Below are 22,895 nucleotides of genomic sequence, written 5' to 3' on the forward strand. Positions count from 1 at the left end.
TTCTTGATTGGTTTTGCGCACATGCTTTCCAGCCTTAGAACTTTATTCTCTGCACTAATATGGACACAGAAAATACACTGTTGATATGCGGCGTCTTCCAAAAAAAAGTCCATGTTTCTTTTGCGTGTAGCGTCATTAAAAAAAAAAAGGAGAAAAATAAACAGATAGCTTAATTTAGCTTTATTTCGCCTTTAAAGAAATTATAGAAACAAATGCATTGCATTATGAGAGAGACAGAGACCCGATAACTTGCAGCCTCAACTACGATTTATGGCGAGATCAGATATACAAACGTCTTCTGTCGCGCTGCCTATACATCCGCTGCACAAACCGGGTGGTAACGGCTATACCCTTTGTAACGGGCGGCAGCTTGCGCCATCTAGCCTCCACCATTCGCGAAGGTGATGGTGATGCGCGATGACCACGACTATATGGTGTCACCATAACGACCAAGACCCCGAAACGGGATTTTTTTTACTTCTTTATTTATATATATATATAGATTTATTACCTGTCAATGATGCTCGTCTAGTGCCTCGCTATATTGAATCTAGTCATCCTGTTTTTGTCAAGAAGTGGTTAGGGGATATTCTATTTTGTTGTTCTATCTTCAGGGTATTCCGATTGTTGTTTTTCTCCCCCTTCCCCCCTTAACCTCCCTCTCTCCCTTATGTAAGACATTCCTCGGAATGTCGTTGAGAGAAAGACACTTGAACTTGAAAAACAACAAAAACATTCAGCCGTGACAGAATTTTGTTTTCGTGATCAAATCGAAAGTATATTCCCAGCTCACTTATATGATACAGGTCGTCATATATATATCCTCGTTATTTTTATTTCATTTGTTTTTCATCGTTATTCCCGCCTTTTTTTCTTTTTTTTTTGCTTTTGCTTTTTATTGGGGAAAGCGGAGCTGTTATATACATAATATATATAGCCACTCATAGTTTTCAAACGAGGAAAAGATTGCTTTCGTAGCGTCCATATTTATGCATACACGTGCTGTGTGCATAAAGTGCGCCCTATCTTCTCAACGTACCTTATTCCAACCCGAGACGGCATGAACGACCTATTGTTTATTCCATCCCGGCATAACGACGCTCTAGGTTCTCCTTTCTTTTCCATTCATGGTGTGGCGACGGAGACGGTTGGTCGAGTTTGTGCTTGCGCCAGAGACTCTGCACCGAAATAGTATTCTGCTGCTTTCTACGGTACCTTCTCTAGGTTGCCTCACCAGCCTTACGAACAAGTTCGGTATTCGGTCGCTTGTAGAAGACCACTGCGTAAATATCGTTTTGCCCGTACTTCTGGTGGCGGAGCAGTTCCATCTTCCCAAGCGTAAAGTGTGGCCGAAAAACTGCCACCTGACCCTCTTCTCTTGCCGTCTTGTATTTATACTACCACATTTTCCGGACTGTAGCCCGTCGACTACGCGTGTTTAGAACGTCTTTCTTTTTTTTTTTTTTTTTTTTTTTTTTTTTAGGGGTGGGAAAGGGGGGGGGGGGGGTAGGAATTTTTAGCTTTTATTGTCAAGCAAACGCAGGGCACTCCTGAGTCTAAGATGGGTCCCGACACCTCGGCAATTTAAAGGTTATCTCTTAAAGGGCAGGTGTGCCTGCCAAAGGCCGAGACTCCGGGGCAAGCATCTCGTTAGTTTAATCAGCGGTACACACCAACTTCAAACGGCAAGATAGGTCTACGAAAGCGCCATCGTGCTCGAAGATCGGACCATTGCGTCTTTAGCGGACCAGTTGAAAGCTGAGCGCACGACATAATGTTAAATATTTATTTGTGCTTCTGACACACTGGGTTGAACTTTGAAGTGGCCGAAAGCTGCGCTAGCGTTCGGCTCGAACTCGAGTTGAGTAAATGATGACTCAAGTGAACAAAAATCACAGGCGAACGCTAAGGCAGCATTCGTGGCATTGTGCAATATGTGAGCTCGGTCTAGAAAGGTGACGTAAAAAACAAACCCAGTTCAAAGGCCCTGTGTTGGGTAAATATAAACACCAAGCTCTGTGGTATAGCAAGCAGAAGAAAGCGCCCCTTTATAGTTAGGTCTCCTCACCAGTAGTCAGTAACCAAGTCAAGAATTCAGGAAAAGTTTCATCCACAAGCGGCGCTAAGCACCCGCTTCAGTGAAAGCTCCTGAGTTGTGGTTTGCGCTTGTTTCACAATTATAGCGTAAAATGCGGCAGTGTAAGATGTTTATGCTTCCCGCGTTCCTTAAAAGAAAATGGCGGCGCAGCACCAAAACGAGTGACCCAAGCAAACGGTGGTGGAGCACCCGCTCACGTGCCACTTGTTTCGCGCGTTGGCACTACAGTGGCTGTCGGTATTTGTGAGAAAAGCGAAGCGCGAATTCTATCATGAGGCTTTAGTTTGTCCCGTCACATTGCGAAAATCATGTTGTTTTTTTTTTAATAACATCGACGTCAGGCAAGGACGAAGCTTTCTGCTGATTTTGAGGCACAACATCGTCGCTTGACAGCAAAGGTAGCTGCGTGACATCGCATGCCACAGAGAAGGGGGCCCGAATATGTTTACCTTGACGAGACGTAGGTGTCAGATAGATACGACTGCGACTTCGTCCCACGACGCCTTCATGCGGGTTGGGACGAGACAGGCCGCTTTGACATAGTGTCTTTTTCAGTCAAGCACTGATCGCGACGACGGCACTTGGCAAGAGTGCAACGTTTCGCGGGTAAATAGACGATGCTTTTTATTCATTTTGTGGTAGAGTTATACACTTTTGAAAATCGTAGATTAGTCGGTGGTTCAGTGTAAGAACAACCAGGAAGGTGGAGCAAGTTATACAGATTACAGGGGGAACACAATCGGACAATACTGTCCTTCAGAACGATGCTCGTCCAGGGGCTCTAAGTTGGACCCTCGGCGAGCAAGGCGACCAGATCGTCGACCGCCTCGATTGGACAGCACCACGCTTGATCTTGACTCCGGTCAATCGCAGCGCGGCGTTGGCCAGACACGGTGGTTAGCAATCTCGCCGATTATCTTGCCTAGTGTCCAACTTAGAGCCTCTGATCAAAAGCGGCATGGGCAGGCACAGAATCCAGGATATCTGGGGTCTGCAGCACAACTTCCGGTATAGCGTCATAAGAGTGCATAAACTACATCCTCCCTCAGCTGCACATTCTAGGCGACCATCGAGACTACTCCTGTCTCGCCTTCTCGCCCATTTGTAGCTCGATTGAGAAGGAGGCGTACAATGGTAACTAAAACTTCACTTCGTTCAGTAAGTTCAAGTATGCATGAAGTTCGAGAGGATATTTTTTTCTTTTATCATCCTACACGGCACAGCTTTCATGTTCACAGGCACGTCGACAACAATTACACCTCTGTTGGGAGCATTCTTTCCGCCTCACGATGTCGACGCGGAGGCGCGACCACGCGTTCTCATTACACCGACTCAGCGTAATCGAATGGCCGGTCGCCAATACGCCGTTTTCAGATTGCCGTCTTGGACACTCCCTCGGGTCGGTCGCGTGTCGTTCTAAAAGTAGCGCGGCAGAGGACGAGGAACGCCCCGCCGTACACACTCTGCAGCTCTCGGTGCAACTGGATCAGACTCGAGTGATCGAAGAGGTCGTTTTTCAATTTATTCATGACCGCAACTTTTCGATCCGCCGTACCGATACCGACTGCTGCGGAACGCGTTGAGGAAAGATCAACACGGCACACCGCACGCGATGGGCGTGCACCAAAGGGAAAACTGTCGGCTTTTTGTGTTTTTCTTTTTTTTTTTTTTTTGCTTTAAAGAGCGAGGCACAAGTGAATAATTTTTTCTCTTTGTCGTATTTTGTTTTGCGCGCTTCCTCGACCAACTCCCGTTTCTTTTGTGCCCGCGTCCAGATTAAACCGTTTGTTTATGTCCTCGCCCCGCCAGCTTTACCGTCTTTGCCTATCAATGAGGTGCAAGGAATGGCGAAGATTGGTCTTGGTGGTGTAGTGTATAGCCTACGTGCGGTGGGAAGTACTGCGGGCACAGAGCCGGCGAAATGCGCTTGAATTGGCGCAGTTATCGGACGAGATGGTTTGCAGGCTGCTACACGGTATTGCCTTCCTCGTGAATCGTGCTCTCCCAATCGAAAGTTGTCAAGCCGCTATTTATATTTCGAGTGCAATGCGCGCAGATAAGCACCTGAACAAACGAAAAATGCGACTGCGGTTTGCTGCATGTTCGACGGTGCACCATATCGGCCCACATCTCAATGGATGTTCTGTGTCTGTTCCCACACAAAATAAGTTTTTTTGTTTGTTTGTTTGTTTTAAACACGGGATCGACGAGGCTCTTTCGAACGAGCGAAGTGATAAGTAACTCCCCCAAAATCTCCTCCTCATTCCTCTGTAGAGTCAAGCCCGGCCAAACTGGTCTATCCTTACCGTATTTTAGTCACGGACAGCTCCCAAAGTACGTATGTAGGATACCCGTTTTATTTATATTTGTTTCTTTACTTCCTCATAATTGCATTTCTCGTTAGGCTGCAGAGGCTGGTTTATGTTACGCAATGACCAGTCTTATATTGATTTCCCTCGTTCTACAATCGAGGTTCTGACGTGATCCGGTCGGGGTTGGCTGTTGAAGGTTGTGTCCGTAACACTCGGATCCGAAGAGGTCACGGTTCTTGCTCGACAGAAGTCTGAGTCAGCGGCCCTGCAGGGAACGTCTTCGCGTTGTTTCGCGCATGAATATAAAGATGTTGTTCGCCGGCCTTCTTCTCGTACGCCTATTACTATAATATATTGATATCGGTAGCTCACGTCACGTCGCCACTTGGTACTACGCCGTGAAGTGCCCGCGCGTCTAGTGTGGCATATGTGACATTAGGAAACAATTCTCTTCAGCTTAATAATGTATATATTGGGTTGTACATTTTTGGCATATTATGACATCGAAACAGGCGTGTACTTTTCGTATTTGGCAGACACCGTTTCGGGGTAAGCATTTGAACTTCAAGGGACCACGAAATAGATTTCGGGCTGGGATAAACTGGGATATTAATAATCGCATATCGTTTGGTGCGCAAACAAAAAAACTAGTACACGAACACCAAAAGCCTGCTTTTCGGTAAGAAATTTTGAAAATATAGCGGACAATTTCTTACCTCCTTCTCTCCGAGCGCTCTCCGCCTTTTCACTGTACATGATGCATCCGCGGTGGGTCAACACCACCTAGACAGAAGGCCTCCGCATGGTTTCCTCTTCTTCTATGAAACGTCATTACAGTCGGATCGCGCTCGGTCGGCTATTGGACCCGAGCCCGACCTTCGACGCGCTGATTGGCCACGAGCCGCAGCCGAACACTGACGCAGCACTCGTGCCCAATCTCTCGCCTCGATCGATCTGACTATGATGACGCGTGTGGAGGCCTTCTGTCTAGGTGGTGTTGGGTGGGCGAGTATATCAGCCGGACCCAGCTCACGCATTGGACACGTGCACTGTGGCACTGGGACAACAATAAATCCGTCGACGAATGCTTGAATTCGCGTTCGGGGCCAATGAGTGCCATGACGGCACTTATCTTCCCAAGCACATCGCGACCACGCGATTTCTCATTTCGCTTCTGAGTTGAGGATTAAAGCTAAGTTGAATGGATCCTTTAAACGGGCGATGCAACAATTTTAGTACTTTGCGCAATACCGCTTAGAACGTATTTCCGACGTTAATGACCCATGAAACACACGTTCGTTTTTCACCACACGCAATCGAAGTCGCAGAAAAAATAGGGAGCTTTAGTAGATCGTTTTCAAAGGCCCGCTACCGCTACGGTCGCGCGCTTCAGAGCATGCATCAGAGTGGCAGCGCGAGCTCCCGCTACAAATAGCGTGACTTGAAAACACGATCTACTAAAACTCTCTAATGAAAGAAAAACGAGAAGCGTTCATCCCCTCTACTCTCAGCGAGACCAAGCGGCCACGTGATCTGGATCCGACTATACGCCGCCAATGTTGATCATAGCCACGCACTGGGGTTGGCAAGGCACAGGACACCCGCTGAGTTGCAGACAGTGTTATGGCTCGGCTATTGTCATTGCAGCGATTGGACACGGGCCACTACCCGAATGCTTGTCGAGCTATTAATTATCACGAGCCCAAATCGAGTGCTCACGCAATTTGCCGGTCCAATTTATGAGCCGCATTATCGTCCCTCTGGCCTACTGCTGTTAATACTGAGACCCCCCCACCCTGGCTATCGTCATCAAGTTTTGCGAAGGAGAGATTGAAAGACAACGCTCGCATTTGTCCTCGAAATTACACCGAAACATAAGAGTTTCTCGGTGAGTGGCGTTGCGTGCGAGTATATATTTCGGTTTCACTAGTGCCAATTAGTTTATGTAACTTTGAAACACATTCCAATCGAATAACGTCGCACGGCCCCTTTAAGCCAGGCAGTGACGAAGTTTATCAGATCCTTTGTGCGTGTGTGTGAGTGTGTGCGCGTCTTTGGGAAAAGTGCTGAAATTTCACACCTAACCCCTCAACGTCCGTGTCTAAATGTCTTGACAAATTAAACGCTTGTGAATAGGGCATCTTCACAAATCTTAGCGGACGAAACAACTATGCGCATCCCATCAGGTATACGATAGTTCAGCCACAGCCACGCTATCAAAACATCATACAGGGGACAATGTGTTCTCCGCAAACATGGTGACAGTAAAATATCTGCGGACAAGCCTCAAGCATTTTCGAAGCACGTCTGCTTCATGCATTTGTGTGCTTCGAACATGTATGTAGACGGTTTTTTGTACGGCCAACGTGATAGGACCATCACACAAAGAAGGCCTCAGACAGTGTCTGTAGATCCAGAGGTCGGCATTTTAGGTCGCCCTCACTCACCCTCACAGCCACACGTACCTCAGCCCCCCACTCACCCTCACAGCTGTGCTCACCCTCACCCCTCCCCTCACCCTCACACTCACCTTCAGCCGTTCACTCACCTTCTTTGAACCTCACGGCCCTCACGGCCCTGACCCATTCACAGACATCACGGCCCTGACGCAATCATACCCCTCATGCACTCACGGCTGTCACGACCTCATGATCCTCACTCACCCACGTTAACTCATGAACTTTCGGCGGTCAGAAACTCGCTCACCATCACCTCACCTGTGAAGATGAGGGTGAGTTAGGGCCCTCATGAGTGAGGTTTGTCGAGGTATGCCCGAAACCCAAGAATCAAACCGCACCAAGCATCCGCGCGGCGAAATTGTAGCGTAGCGAACGTCGAACCTGGTTCCCGAGAGATGCCGCGAGAGGTCACAATACCCAAAATCCCTCACAAAATTTCTGCGCCTTCAAGCGAAATCAGGCCTCACAGAGAACTCATCGTCTCGTACAAGCCCCACACGTAAACGCAAGTGCTTCATTTGAGCTCAGATCCCTCACGAACTGAAGCCGTTTGCTCCCCTCACCGCCCTCACGGCCCTTACTTCCCTCACGGCCTTAACACCCCTCACGGCCCTTACACCCTTCACGGTACTCACGCCCATGGTCCTCAAGCCCCTCACGAACTCATAACCCTCGCGAACTCACCGCCTTCACGCCCCTCACGGTCCTCACGCCCCCGCCCTCCGCATTCATGCCCTTCACGCACCCACTAGCCTCAACCCCTCATGATCCTCTCACCCCTCAGGCACTCATACCCCTCACACCCCTCACAGCCCCCACGCACTCATGCCCCTCACGCACTCACGGTCCTCAAGCCCTCCCGGCCTTCACGCCCCCACAGCTCTTCCGGCCCTCACGCCCTCACACCCCTCACGACCTTACGATCCTCACTCACCCTCACACTCATGACTTTTCGGATTCAGAAACTCACTCACCATCACCTCACCCGTGAAGATCACGATGAATAAGGATGCGTGAGCGCCCTCATGAGTGAAGTTTGCCGAGGTATGCTGAATACTGTCTTTTGTATACGATGTATTGAGGACCAGTTATACTCCGACGTCGAGCGTAGCAAACGCAGCGTAGCGCAGCGCACACAGATACTGATTGGTCGCAGATATCGAGTTCTTGCTCGTCGGCCAATGAAAAGCGCGCGTACTGCGCTACGCTGCGTTCGCTGCGCTGAACGTCGTAACATTATAGAGCCTTTAGAAGTGCGACCACGGATTAAGGGAGACGATGGATGGATGGATGGACGGATGTTAATGGCTATACCCTTTGGAATGGGTGGTAGCTCGCGCCACCTAGCCAAAGTCTATAATCCAACGAACGCAGTGCTTTGAACACAACACACGTTAAGTCTTCCGGTATTTTTTTGTCTCAATTTTGCAGCTATAAAGCAGTTATAAGTCATTGAGGCATAGTTTCACGTACGCTTAAAGCGGTGTTCCACGACAACTTGGTTACTTAAATTCGATTTATCACATTTATCTTTTCAAGCGCGAGCTACAGCCCTGCTCGTCTTTGCATAATGGACAACCCAAAACGCCTTCGGAGGTTAAATAAATCAATTTCACCAACCGAGTGCGTTGGTGTTTTGCAGCTCGGACGGATTGAGTCATTTTACAATTCTTACTATATTTAAATTTCTGTTCAACATATTTTGGCTCGTATTTTACAGTCAACGTTTGTTTTTATTCGCTACTTTTTTTTTTCTCTTAAATCTCGACAATGAGAATACTTTGGAAACCTGAGATTCGTCTTGAAGATCTTGGGGAAAACGTCAACGCAAATGAACGGCCATTAAAGGGCGTGCGTTGTTCCCCCATGCTTGGCGTCGGTGCCCTTGCTATCAGCCGCCCCTTTGTTTTGTTTTTCCTGCCAGTGAGCGTTTCCCACCAGTGCCAATGCCCCTCCGACCACGACCACACGCGAAAGACGACGGGGAACAACCGAGAGAAGATGGAGAAGGATCATTTTCGGTCCAGCCGTTCGAGCCTCGAGCAAATCGTGCAACGTTTTCCTGCAAACATCTCACCGGGCTCCATCGATCATAACCGCGTGTTTTCTTTTTTTTCTTCAAAAGCAACTCGCTGAACGGTAGAGTAAGAAGTGAAAACAAAAAGGCACGATTCGGTAAATCCAATCACTGCAGAACACGTTTTGTAGAACAACGTTTATGTCTTTGTAAGGACGACTCTGAGCATGCCTACTCTCGCGGAGATGAATCATGACGGAAACTCGAATCTGCGGGCAAACGGAAGAAACCTTGAAGGCAGTCGAAAGCTCTAAGATACCTCCCACTTGGCTCAGCTCAAAAACGCTCAAAGATTATGGCATTGGGCTTAGCTCTGCCGAGTTCGTGACGCTCTGTTGGCGTGTTTGTACATTTGTTGCCCTTACCTTGCGTGGTCTCACTCTAGATGAAAGCGAGTAATATATATATATATATATATATATATATATATATATATATATATATATATATATATATATATATATATATATATATATATATATATATATATATATATATATATATATTATATATATTCAGTTTGGCGTGATTGAACGCGTGTTGAAACGTTTTACGCTGCGTTCCCCTTGTCCTGGAGATTAAGCTATCACATACGCGCTTTTCATGTGAACGTAAGTTTTCGTGACAACGTCCGGGTTGCGCCTGACGGAAAGGTTATGACGAGGTCTGGTTTATTGATCGATTAATCTGCCGACTAATCGATTAACGCTTTAATCGCGATTATTTTTTTAGCCGGTTAATCGGTAAACGTTTGACGAATCAAAAAACATTAAAAATTACCCGCTTTCACACCTTAACGTGGACGAGTACACCTGTATGAAGGGCAAATTTAGGTCCAATTTTAGCCTAAAGTAATCTGCAGGGGCAAGATTTTCAACTCCTGAGAAGGTATGAATGTTACACGTGTTCCGGCCACTTCAACGCGTTCGGGTGTCCGTCTAGAGCAGGAGAGGCCATTGTGAACAATCAAACGAAGTAACCCTTGCCGGAAAGCATCAACGAACCTCTTAGCATCATTTAGTTGAAATAATAATCTCTGAGTATGAGTGTTCTTTGCACTCTTCTTAACCAAAAATCAACGTTTAACATAATCAAAATTGTATATTGTTCTGTTTAACAAATATTCGGCACAAAAAAAAAAAAAAACACCTTTTTTAAAACATTTTATGCGTGGAAATGAACAAGACCGATTTATCGATTCATTAATAGGTTAAAGTGTGTCGAATAATCGGGTTAAGTGTGTCGAGTAATCGGGAATAATCCACGTCCAGCCCTGGTTATGACGATTGGATATAGTTGCAATCAAGCGCAAATCTAATTTATTTTTGTTGGTAAAATAAATTGCAGGGAACCGCGGAGCCGATTTATCAAGGGAGAATTAGTACGGTGAGAACTAGCTTTGAGCTCATCTGACAAGTTGCTGTTATTATGAATTTATGATCACTTAAACCAGGACTGCACAAGTCGAGAATGGCGTGGAAGACAGTTTGTAAGCTCGAGTTCCTAATTCTGTTCGTTCCGGCAGCTTCAGCACCAATCACATCTCACAAAATTCCACACCCAGAAAAAAATGAATTCAGGAGGGCATTTAGGATTGCTTGCGTGTGGAAATGCAAAAGGCATTAAAGCGTGCGTTTTGCACACGGCGCTCCGGCAGTGAATTCACGCTCCGCCACTGGGCAGGCGCGGCGCCCCCGCCGGCTCCACGGCTTCCGTGACGAAGCATCTGCGTTGCTGTGCTTTTCCTTCTGTTTTATTTCTGAGGCGCGTCCACCTTGAAATGGAGCGTCGCGTGCTTGTTGACGTATTTTTATGGCCATCTTTCGGGCACAATTCAAGGCCTTTTCACGTAATGGGACATATTCCTGTGTACTGCAAGTCAGAGTACCGGAAAGTATTTATATTTGGGGGGTGCCACTGCCTGACATCTATTTCATCGAACGTCGATTCATCGGACAAAATTTACGTTTCATTGAACTGTATAAGGGCCGTTTCATGAAATGGTTGTTTCGTTATTTTCCACGACTTCTATAACGCATCAGGGTGAAGAAAATGTTCCTACCCACACGTCTTTTATTTATATATTTTTTTTTTTGCTTTTTTTTCGGGGGTAGTGAAAAAGTTTTTTTCAGTTTGTCGCGGACTCATTTTCCGTGTTTCTTTAGAACACTCGCACCCGTGCGGTGTGACTTCTTAACAATGAGCAATGCTTTCCTCCACAGTCACTCGCAATACTACATTGCGGCGATTCTCGCACAAAAAGTAGGTTGCTCATATTCTTCACTGCACTTTATAAATTAATTAATTAATTAATTGACACAAGCATGAAATATAAAAACAAACTATAAGAATACTTACACGCTGCAACAACTGGGAAAGGCGACAGAACAGCACACGACAAAACAGACCGCGACAATAAAGCCGGGTCAAAAAAGCACGCGTCAAAAAGCACTGCGACAAACAGCACGCGTCAAAACAGCACACCAAAAAACAGCACCGCGTCAAAAACATCACAGCGACAAAACAGCTTGCTGTTTTGTCGCGTGCTGTTTTTACGCGTGATGTTCTGTCGTTGTGCTGCTTTGACGCCGTGCTGTTTTGACCGTGTTTTTTTTTTTTTTTTTTTTTTTGTCGCGTACTGTTTCGTCGTGTGCTGGTTTGTCGTGGTGCCCAACAACTGCCGACAATGCAACGAGACTTCACAGGCATTCGATTGAACGGCTTCGATAAAATGGCGTTCGATAAAACGACTTTAGTGCAGCGGCCTTCGACGTATCGGCGTTCAATGAAACGTTTGGTCCAATGTTTTTTGAGCCCAAGAATGACAATCACAGCGCCGCTGGCGTATATAGACCCCACCTTTTGCTGCCCCCGTCGAAAGGCGTACCCGTAGCAGATAACGTGTGCACGCAGCAAAGCGTCGGTCATTAAGCGTCCCGCGAGGGCCGGCCGCGACATGCGACCATTAATTGCCGGGTCTGTCTACTACGCGTGCGTGTGTACGCGATACCGTGACCTCCCCGAAGGCTACTCTGAGAAACCGATCGTGGCTGCTCCGTTCCACTGACACACTGCGCGCGAGAAGAAGCAGCTCGTTGTTGGCGCTGCGGCGGCACGCATAACACGAGGCTGGCCCAATACCACCTAGGACACAAGGCCGGCGCCTGTCCTCGCCCAAACGTCATCAACGGTGGATCCGCGCAGTCTCAGCGCCGCCAACGAATCTTACAGCGTCTCACAATGAGAACGACGCTAGCAGACGACGGCGACGCCAAGACGGACGCGTCTGCCGCTTTGCCGCGTCTCTCCTCCAACTTCAGCGTGTTTGCCTCTTGGGCCGGGTCGGGGGTACCACTAAGGATGACGTCATGATATGGACTTGTCTTCTAGTTAGTATTGGCTGGCCAGTGGACGAATATATCCTCAGACCGGACGCTCGAGAGGGGGGGAGGGGGGACGGGGGGGGGCCGCCCGTGCCGATAACCAGGCCCCTCGTTCATGCGGCAGCTGCCTCGCTTAATAACGGCCGCGGCATCCTTCGAAGGAGGCGAACTGGGCCGCGGAAATGAGGAGTGTGTACTCTTGGGGGCCGCCGCCGCTGCTGCCGAGGCTCAGATGTGGGGGGGGGGGGGAGGGGGGGGGGGGGATCGCGGCGGGCTCTGGGGGGCGTGATATGCCTCTCGGTTTGGCTTAAGTATCTTTGGAAACCACGCGCCGACCGCCGCAATTTGCATATAAAGCGAGTACTGCTACTCGGGGTGTCTTTTTTCGATGCGAATTTTTAGGTTCAGAATCGGCGTTCTAATGCCGAGCCATTTCCTTTTTCTTTTTTTCTTTTTTATTACTCGCAGGGGTAGCGGTTGTTTCGCACAGGAGTCGGTGCTTCAATCTGGGCGTCGGCCTCTTTCTTTTCACTGTATGTGCGAAGATGTTTTCGTTCTGCGGCTTTTATGGAACATACGGGTTTTGTTAATGCGGTGGAATCGGAATTTTTGAAGAGCTTGCGGTAGCTATATGTTCTCTCGTTCTGCTTGGGACCGCACCTGTTGCTTTGCGTATTAACCAAACGTTATTCGGTATAGAGCGGTTCAAGAAATCGAGATGGAGGAATCGTACTTTTTTTTTTAATTAAGGAGGGTTTTTATACGGAGAGGCGTTAGCGCCAACCGAGTTTTGTGCAATAAACGAATCTACACAAAGCCCGCCTTGTCAACGATGATTTGGAACGCGACCGGATTCTGCTCCACTTGTTCTCCGCCGTGCGCGTTCGAGTGTCGAAGATGGCATCGGTGCTGCTTTTCCGCATAACGCGACGACCGTTAGCGTAATGAAACAGAAGGAAAAGAACGTGTTCGCACAAAGAACAACGAACAACAACTAAGAAACCAAATTAAGGCGGCAGTTTAGGCTAAAGCAACACTCTATAAAAGCAGGTTACCCCAAGAGGATGGGAAAAGGGACCCGACAAACACGGCTTTCGATTCCAGGATGAGATTACGGCGAATTTGGGCACAGATTCGGTTTGTTTGTTGCCGACATTAAATTGAGGAAAACTGAGGACGGAACTCCCCGTAACGCTGTTGCTTCGAAACCACGTGATGCGTTTCGCGTATTAGGTGATAATGCGCTAATGTACGAGGAGAGGGACGGCGGACCGTGTTAATGGTTCTCTTTGCTAATTGCGCACTGGAGTTGAGATGGTAGAAGATAGGGAACTATTTCCAAGATGCAATTAAAGACCCCTTTTAGGTGTTGCGTCGGGTTTTGCGGAACCCAGTCCCATGACGACAAAGCTAATTTCTCGAGTGATTTCCTGGATTTCACCCTCGCAGTTGCTTACATTCTTCATAACTTCCTTTACCACGTTTCTGGCACTTCGACGTTGATTGTTCTAGTCTCAGGCCTGTTACGTCCGACGTGAAGCAATACACAGTCCACAGTCGCCGACAGCATAAAAAACGCGAGGCGTGGTGACCTTCGGGAATCTCATCATCGCCTCCGTAGCCAATAAGATCGCGGCGTTAACCGGCAAGAGCGAATCACGGATCAAGTAGTGCGAAATTAACATAATAAACCACGCCACACGTTACTTAAGATATCTCTAACTATAACTGAATCCAGTTGCTATGATAGTCATGGTATGGTATGATATGATAGTCATGGTATGATATGATGGGTACAGAAAATCGCCTCTTTGGAACTCCCGGAAAAAAAAAAAATGAAAAGTCGCTAAAGTGAGTGGAGATGACTGTCATTCATGAAGACGCGCAGCGTCACTGGCGAACCAGGTGCCTGCGCGTGATTCTATTGGCACATGATGTTGAAGATGTATGTCCGAGGGGCGTGATGAAAGAGCGGGCCGCTTTCACTCCTGTCCCGTAATTTTTCACGGTCGCGTCGTCGACTTATTGCCTCCCGAGCGGTCATCTCCGCCCGACTCTTGCGAAACGCGGAAAGATGAATCGGGCCGCGTCTCGACCGCGCCGCGTGAAGCGAGCGTGCCGTCGTGTGTGCATAACGTCGGGACAGAGTTACCCGTGACGACCGCGAGAGGTATATAAAGCGTAAACATTGCGTGTCTGAGTACCTTCGCTTACGCGAAGTGTCGTAAGGGGTGACATTGAATTTTACCCAGTCGAATTGGAACATTTGAGAATCCTTCGTTTGTTCAGAGAGTGCGTTTATTCCAACTGCAACGGAGTGTGATTATGAGTCGCCGCGAAAATCATTGCTCGTTGGCCGAGTAGCGAACAACGCACAAGGTATATAGACGTGTTATACAGCTGTTACACGGGCGCTCTCAAGTGTGGTTGAACCGAAAAAGTTCGGCTCTGGGCTTTTGGCAGGAGTTACACAGGCGCGTTAGCGATACTTGAGCACAAGTGAGCTCGCCAACCTAATGGTAAGTTTACGCTTGCGAATTCGCGGATGTATCTGCGCCGACGGAGGGCGCATTTTTGAGCCGCGTGGCTAAATCCCTTCGTCGCTGGCGGAAAATCTAGAGCCGTCCTGGATTTATTGTGATTGCTTGTAGCTGAGCAAGTTGGTGATTCGTGCTTCTGAAAGATACGAGCTGAACGTGGGAAGATACGCGAAGAGAGAGAGAGAGAGAGAAGGACATACACAATGCTGGACTAGCAACCACTTACTGAAGAAAAATTTCTTATTCTTCCATACCCATTAATGGTTCCTACGTTCAACTGGCATCATTCAGAAGCGGGACCCCTATCCAGTATTTTCGCCAGTGACGAGTTTATTTCGCCACCCGGCCCCAAAATCCGCTTTTCGCCGGCGCGGATCCGCCCGCGAACTCGTAAAGTGTAAAGGTGCGTTCACATTGGCGTTCGAAACGGAAACGCAATGCGGATCCGCTCGTTTTCATCATCAAACGCGCGCGAAATTGCATTGGATCTTTAAACAACCGCGTTCGCAACCGCTTTGCAAACGCGGTTCAACTGCCAGTGTGAATGCAACGTAAACGCGTCATCAAGTGACTTTCGCCAACCGAGGACTGGATGGCGGCGCCTGCTGCATCGCCGACGGCGTAGGAGGGGGCGTGTTGAATGGCTGGAGCTGACTTTATAGCGACTGCAGCCTCTGTGCCAGCACGTCGTGGAAGCCAGTGCTAGAACAAGCGGCATGAGCGCGGCCATCGTTGATGCAATAGCCATCCGGTCTTGCTACGCCCTTCCCGTTTGCTTTCGTTTGAAGAGTTTATATTTTCGATCTGGCTTTAACTGGAAGGAGACTGGCCATGCAGCACGTGCTAGAAACGTTTCCAAGGACTAGAAAGATTCATTTTGATTTTGATTACTGTGCCTTGTAAAAGGTACAATAATAGATGTACAAAGTACATCTATCACCTATTTTTAGATCTACAAAGTGCATCTAAAAAGCACTTGAAGTAGAGTAAAAAGTAAATGAGCGGTTATGTATTTCAAGTATAGTAGAGCGTACACCTGGCGCAAATAAGGTACTTGAAGGAAAATACTATAAACACAATGTACTTTCAAAGTAGAGTACAAGTAATTTTTAACACTCTATTTCATGATGCCCTTTCATTCGCCTACACAGTGTTTCTTTTCTTTTTTTTATATATCTGGTATGCATTTTCCTTGGCGTAATCGGGAATGTATCAATTATTTTCGGAAATGACGGTGAATATTGGATAAAGTCAAGTGGCCACGAAGTAGTTGCTTTATTCTCGCCGACGAACTATATATGGTTCTTAATTTGGTGACAAATCATCATTCTCTGATACAAATATAACAGGACCGAATTCGGGGAATGTAGTTTGAAGTCGATAGTTGTCATTTCCTCGGAAAGTAGCAGAAAAGAAAAAAAAAAGATAAAAAACTTTATTCAAAGTACAAGTGCGTGCTCAGAGAATGTATACTTAAGTAAAAAGCACAAGTTTTCCAAGCATACTTGAAGTACTACTCTGAGTACAACATACTTTAGGTACTTCCCAATTGTGCTTGTTAGTTTGGGTACGGGTCAAGGTTATCTCGGCAGCTATGGTCACCGAGAGAGTCATTAAGAAACGCAGGCCCTGCCTTATTAGCATTAAAACTTTGCCTTATTAGACAGCTTGTTTCATGATTCGTTCTTTGGCCTTCTTGTCGCCCAGTTCCGCACTTTCACTGGCTGCGGAACAATAATGAAATGATCAGGATTTGCCTCGTCCGACCTTTCTTAGACTGTCTGTGACGATAACAGTTGCTGACGTTCCAATCATCGTGGACGCAACCGACGCGCATGTTTCAACCTGCATTTAGATAGCGGTGGGTTAGTCTAATCTAAAAAAACGTGGTCACCTGTGTTTTCGCGGTGAAGGAGCAGCTCGACCAGTTATATAAACGTGATCTTATTCGAATGTTACGATTGATTTTCTTACATTTCTAAATGAGAAAATGGCGGCCGACGGTGTTCTCGAACATATGGAGCTGACTGGCGCCCGTTACCGAGAACGGGCGAAAACGAACCCCATTTTCCCATTTACATTTTCAGATAATCACCTACAGATTTTGATTGAGATAGCCCTTAGTTCTAAAACTTTGATATCTGGTTCGAACCGCTAGCGATACACTTGTGCGGAGAATGAGCGTTGGGCGAGGCGTAGTTAATTTCTGCAACAAAAAAAAAAAAAAACACCGTATTTTTTTTATTTTTTTTTTGGGGGGGGGAGGGGGGGGGGCAGACAAGCTGTAGAACGACTGCTCTAGCCTGCGGTTCCTCTAGCGTGGATCACGCTCGGAGGCCTGGCATTGAGCAATCATGCTACAATCAACTAGTAAGACGCAAACGAAAAGACACCCGCTGAATATGCATTAATCCGGTTCGCTCTCAGTGCGAACTTAACATTCGCGGCTCGTCTCGACGAGCTGGCCACACGCGGCTGCTTCTTTCATTTACAGTGTCCTCCTTTCTCCGCCGTTTTGTTGCGCTCGGCTCTCGTTGTTCTCCGTTCTGGGCGGTTCCCCGCGCGCCCTAATTTTTGAGCGGTGTAGACACGGGCACGAACAAAACATTGTCGCTTATTTTTCGCGACCGAATCACCGAGAGTTCGTAGAGTCGGACGACTGCGTAGTAGCTAGCCAAAGCTTCGCATAAATTTTCTCCCGACGTCTTTACCACGTAGAAGTGCCGTCCAGTAATAGCGACGACAAAGACTTTGTAAAGAGCAGCGAACCTTGTCTGCATATTCGCCCTCGTTCGTTTCTCACTTTTATTTTCTGGATATCGGCACTAACGCGTTCCTAAATTTTACTCCATATGCTGAGACAGCGGGAAGTTTGTCAGCCCCAATTCTGGTGCCCCCGCTATATATGATAAATTTAGCCAGTGCAGTCGCACTGATAGCCCGGTGTCTTTTAATCTGCATCGCGCAGAGCTAGGCGAGTCGGCGGCGTCTTATTATCGCACCGCGGTAACTGAGAATGCGTCATTGGCCGATATAAGAACGCCGTATAGACTACCTCAGCTCTCTGACGTCACACCTCTACGGTGGCGCTGCTGTCGGCACTGCGCATGCGTACACACTTTCTGCGCTGTGGGCAAGCCCTGACTTGGTTGTAAACGGTCTGTTGGTCTAGACACGACCTCAACTCTGTTACGTCACAGCGCGGTGGTAGCCCGTCAAGCGCACTTCCGGTCTAGGGCTGTGGGCGGAAGTCACCATGCGAGACGTGCATTCCTGCGTTGTCTTGAAAGAAACGAGACAAAAACCTGCCTCCTCGCCAAAACGCCGCGACTGGGGCTGTGTCAAAAGAGTTGAGAAGGGTTTGAAGGTCAGTTTTCATGTACTGGGTTCGTCAGAGAACGTGGATATGCGCCGTGAAAAGCCGTCGCACCACGATTGCTTGGGCGGGAAGCACTTTGGGTTGAATTCGCGGATAATTGTGGTCATCAGATTTATTTGTTTTGTTCCAACATGAACGCGCGAAGCCGCCAAGTTGTACGGACCACCTGCGGACTACGTTCAGTGCGTCTTCAAGTTCAAACGGTCGCCTGATCGTTCGAACTGTCGTCTGCTCTTTTATACGTTTCTGCTTATCGTCTACTCTTTCAGACGACAGCGGCCCGTAGACCAAACGTTGGCCCGGCAATTGCGATAAGAAGAAAATGCAGGCCTCAAAAGACTTCTAAGCTTGAAGTTAGATGGGGTAAGCAGGCTCGGTGTAAACAACAGATACAAGGAGATGTTGATCATTGTTACCAGTGGCCATCATCGACTTGTTAATTCTGATTCACTTGGTCCGATTTGGCTTGCGATTTTCAGTATAGACGTCGACCATTTCAGCTACGGTTCACGCTTTCGCAGCTCGAGCGACGTCGCCACTGAAAATTTCGAGTGGGATCTCATAATGCGAATCAGGCTTTAGCGTCCATTCTGCGGCGTCCACGCGGATTGAATCGCCACATGTCACATTATTCACGCGACGTTTTGCAATGTAACGAGCCTCGGTAATTTCTCTGAGGCCGCTCAAGTAGTCAGACATATTCAGGAAGACGTAGAATCAATAATTCTAACGCGAAAAAGAGGGCGGGAACTCATATCGATGCCGACAACATCGTATTTCTATGGTTTGTTTATGGGCGACAGCGAGCTTCTTGACCACACCCCATCGCGCATGCGCGGCGCCGGTGGCGTCCGCTATGGGCGCTTTGGTTTGTTTGTAAACATTCTAAGCTTAAATGGTACAACAAAATGGCTAGGTGGCGTAATAAGCTACCGCCCGATCCAAAGGGATCAGCCGGATTCATCCATCCATCCATCTAAACATGAGTTGCTGTATAAAACAAATCCCAAAACGATAATTTTTTTTTAGTCTGTCAGAGGTTAGAGCAATATACACATAAACGCGACAAAATAAAATAGACAAACAAATAAATATGAGTCTTGCGAAGGGCGTTTTGCTTCAGTGCCGTTTATTTTATATTTGTCGATTGACTACGATAAGGACTGTAAGAATCTCCCGAAGTCTTCACTGGCGCTCGTCGCAGTATATAAGCCTCGTAATCAAGAGACACGCATCGCCAGCCCTTTTAAACGACCACTGAATTTTGTATACACGACGTTCTGTTACGCGGCCTCGAGATAACGTCTTCAATCTGGCTAATGACACGAAAGCAGCTCCCCGTAAAGACTCGCACGATCTACATTTCTTATTTGCCTGGAGCCCCATCCCTGAATTCGTAGGAGACCATGAATGCACGCCACGCTCGGATGATAACCTTCGTAATCGAGCAATTTAAATACGGGAGTTCATTAGCAGCGTGGGCGGTATAGCTTTGTCGACTAATGGCTCACCCGCTTACATGGGTTTCTGGACGCGGATATAATAATTAGACATTGCGTTTGATGCTGCCAGACTCAAAGGATCGTCGTGGCGTTTCTTTTTCTACGAAATTTGGGGCAGAGCGCGAGCAAGTAGAAACGTGCCAAACGCATGTTGTGTTTCCGTGGAGGGGTATAGGGGGTGTTCACTGGCGGCCATAGCCGTGTGCTCGACTGCCGAGCGCGTGCTGATGGCGAGCTTCCACAGTTCTTTTGTAACGTGCATTCCACACCATCAAGATTGCCGGTCTTAGCAACCTATTGATGTGAATTCGTTCTGGGCATGCCCCCTAAAGGTGTATCCACACGACGGACCAAATTGCTCTTTTGGTCCGCGGGCCGCGCATCATATGATCTTACGTCACCGGTTTTTGAGGTCCGCCGGCGGTCCGCGGCCCGCGCTTGTGAGAAATGCCAAGCGACTTTTCTTGCCCGGACCTTGGCGGCGGACCGCGGCGTTTTTAGTATAATTGAAGCGCTAAGTCTGGCAACAAGCTGACTTTTGTTGTTTGGATTGGAATCTAAATCCAAAGTCGTTTTCTTTTGGCGCCAATCGTGGAAGACGAAGAAGACGAACCTTTTGTTGTGCGACGATGCAACTTTTTACTTCATCGCGCTCATGGAGCAATTCCCCGCTCCGTGGGACAATAGTCGCGACGACTACCCAAATAATCATCTAAAGATGTCCCCATGCCTTTTTCGGTACACTTAAGTCGTCCTCGTCCTCAATATTCAACGCCAGGGCCACCGCGGCCAAACGTCTCTTTCGTTCAACCTCCATCTTGGCTCCTAACAAATAGCCTCAAAGCAGCTCGCTGCAGGCGTTTGGCGGAGCTGTGAGGTCGAGGGTTAGACCGGCCCGTTCGCTTTGTCGTCTGCTCTTTTGGTCCGCCGTGTGGATGCTCATTGCAACCGGGCGGCCCGCGGGCCGTGCATCACGTGATCAATCGGTCCGCGGCCCGGTCCGTCGTGTGGATACACCTTAAACAGCACCCCCAAATATGGCGTCCAGTGAATACTCCTTATAGGCAGCCTTCAGCTTCCTCGGTTGCTCCGAGGTGAGGGCCGGATCGGCTGGTAAGAAACGGTTTCTGACCCTGCTGCATGTGCGACATTAAGAGGTTTGCACACATGCCCTGCAAGTACAATACTTCATCATATCTAATGATGTGGAGAGACGCGGCGAAGCTTGACTGCAGCATCGAAGGTTAACCGATATCTGATTGATCGACATGAGAATGGGGTTGGATAGAAGGAACTCGAAGCATGATTCTTGCTCCCCAGAGAGGGGGGGTTAAGGAATGAAATTGTGCTGGAAGTTACCACGTGCCTAATTACCTCGCTTTGAACGTAATCCACGACACAGAAAGATGAAAGCTGCAAAACAGTGACACACTGGTAAATGACCCTCCTCCGTTTCAAAGGCGCTATCGGAAAACCCATTCAGTGTAAGGAGTTCAAACTACAAAAGCGCTTCTTTGTTCTTTCTGTGACAAACTTCGAGTAAACGACTTTGCGTATAAATCAACATTCCCAGCAGTACCTGTAGTATATTTGTCAGGGACATTCGTTAAAAAAGACTACCAATGTAATCCTAGTCGCAGTCGCCTGTCTGATTGTTTACTCTTGCAGAGCAGGCGGCCCGAAAGCAAACCCAACTGCTCTTTCAGCTAAAAGGTATGTTTGGGCTAGTTGGTTGATGAGCATCTTTGTTTAAAACCGCGCGACAAGACAAGGACAAAGTAAAGTTGTCTGTCTCGTGTTTACTTTGTCCCTGTCTTGTCGCGCCGTTCTGAATCAAGACGTTCTTTCAGGCACCGTTGCCATCTGGAAAAGATTGCGATAGGAACCGGCAGCCACATTAGACTTTCTGAGCTTTAACTTTTAACCGACAGAACTTGCGCGATCGTCCACAGTCGCGCTCCAGGCACAGTATAGCTCGCACGTTCGTGCGTACCCATTACTGGGCAACTTGACGGCCCAATACACGCGGTTGCGCTCTCTATCTAAATGGTCCGTTTCCGCAAGCAACGACAAGGGACAAACGCAGGTGTAGACTGTCGACTCTATGCTCTGTTCACCCTTAAGCCGACAGTACGGTGGGAGCTACTCTCTCTCGTCGGACCAATCAACCGTCTCTCTTTCGTCACATGACCTCCGCTTTCTGGGCGTGGGTATGGGCGGGAGCGTGAACACGTGGCGAAAGACAGATGCATGAATGGTCCGACGAGCATGTATAGCTTCCACCGCACTGTCAGCCTATGGAAGAACTGACTGTGTAGAAAGGGCACAGCGCGCGGGCTGAGTCTCCTAACGAGTTGAAGAGGCGGAAAACAAGAAACCAAAGGGGGTGCCGCGGGAGCCAAAGATGCCTCGTCCGATACGGATAGTCCTCGTTTGAAGTCAGGAGGAAGAAGATGGCCAGGGGAGACCCACTCGAGAGACGGCGCGGTGGAAGTCGCACTCGCCCGTCACCGCCAACGGAGATGCGGAGCGCGGGAGGGGAACCACGAGGACGATGCATCATTCTGAGCGTGCTTGTTTTCTTCTCTTTTTTTTTTCTCAAACTAAAGAACGCCACACAGAAAAAGAAAATAAGAAATATGATAACCGTTTCGCCGTGGGAAGTAGTTCGCTCATATACCTTAAGGGTGTGTGACTTCTTGCATGACTTAGAGCCTGTTGTAATCGTGAGTCCCAGACGGATATTTCGGGAGACACCGTGTAAAAGAGTGAGGTATTTGTTTTTCTTTTTTATTTTTATTAGGGGAACAAATCAATCCATGGATAGAAATAAATCCACGACGAACTTACTGTCACGTGCTGTGTGTCACGGGGGAAGATAATGTTGAGAAAAGTATATGTTGAACTCCTAATTTCTTAAGATAGATAAAACATCTACGTACTCCACAGACAAGCTCACGGGCGGATAATATGGCGCGACGATGAGAGTTGGGAATAAGAAGTCAAACAGCAGCCCAAAATTATGCCTAGAAAAAGAAAAACGCGCTCGAAAAAAGAAAAAGAACAACAACAGCAGAACACAACTCAATTTGCCCGTAAACAACGGAAAGCGCCGCATAATACCTCGAGAACACGCGCCTGGCCA

General features: G+C 47.9%; 1 protein-coding gene across 1 annotated transcript in view; it reads left to right on the forward strand.

The window, feature by feature from the left end:
- The window catches only part of LOC8031543, a 431,410-nt gene that overhangs the window by 48,913 nt on the left and 359,602 nt on the right, over positions 1-22,895 (forward strand). The gene's annotated exons all lie outside the window — the stretch shown is intronic.

Source organism: Ixodes scapularis, unplaced genomic scaffold (assembly GCF_016920785.2).
Source record: "Ixodes scapularis isolate PalLabHiFi unplaced genomic scaffold, ASM1692078v2 PGA_scaffold2__306_contigs__length_199485367, whole genome shotgun sequence".
Classification (NCBI taxonomy): Eukaryota; Metazoa; Arthropoda; class Arachnida; order Ixodida; family Ixodidae; genus Ixodes; species Ixodes scapularis.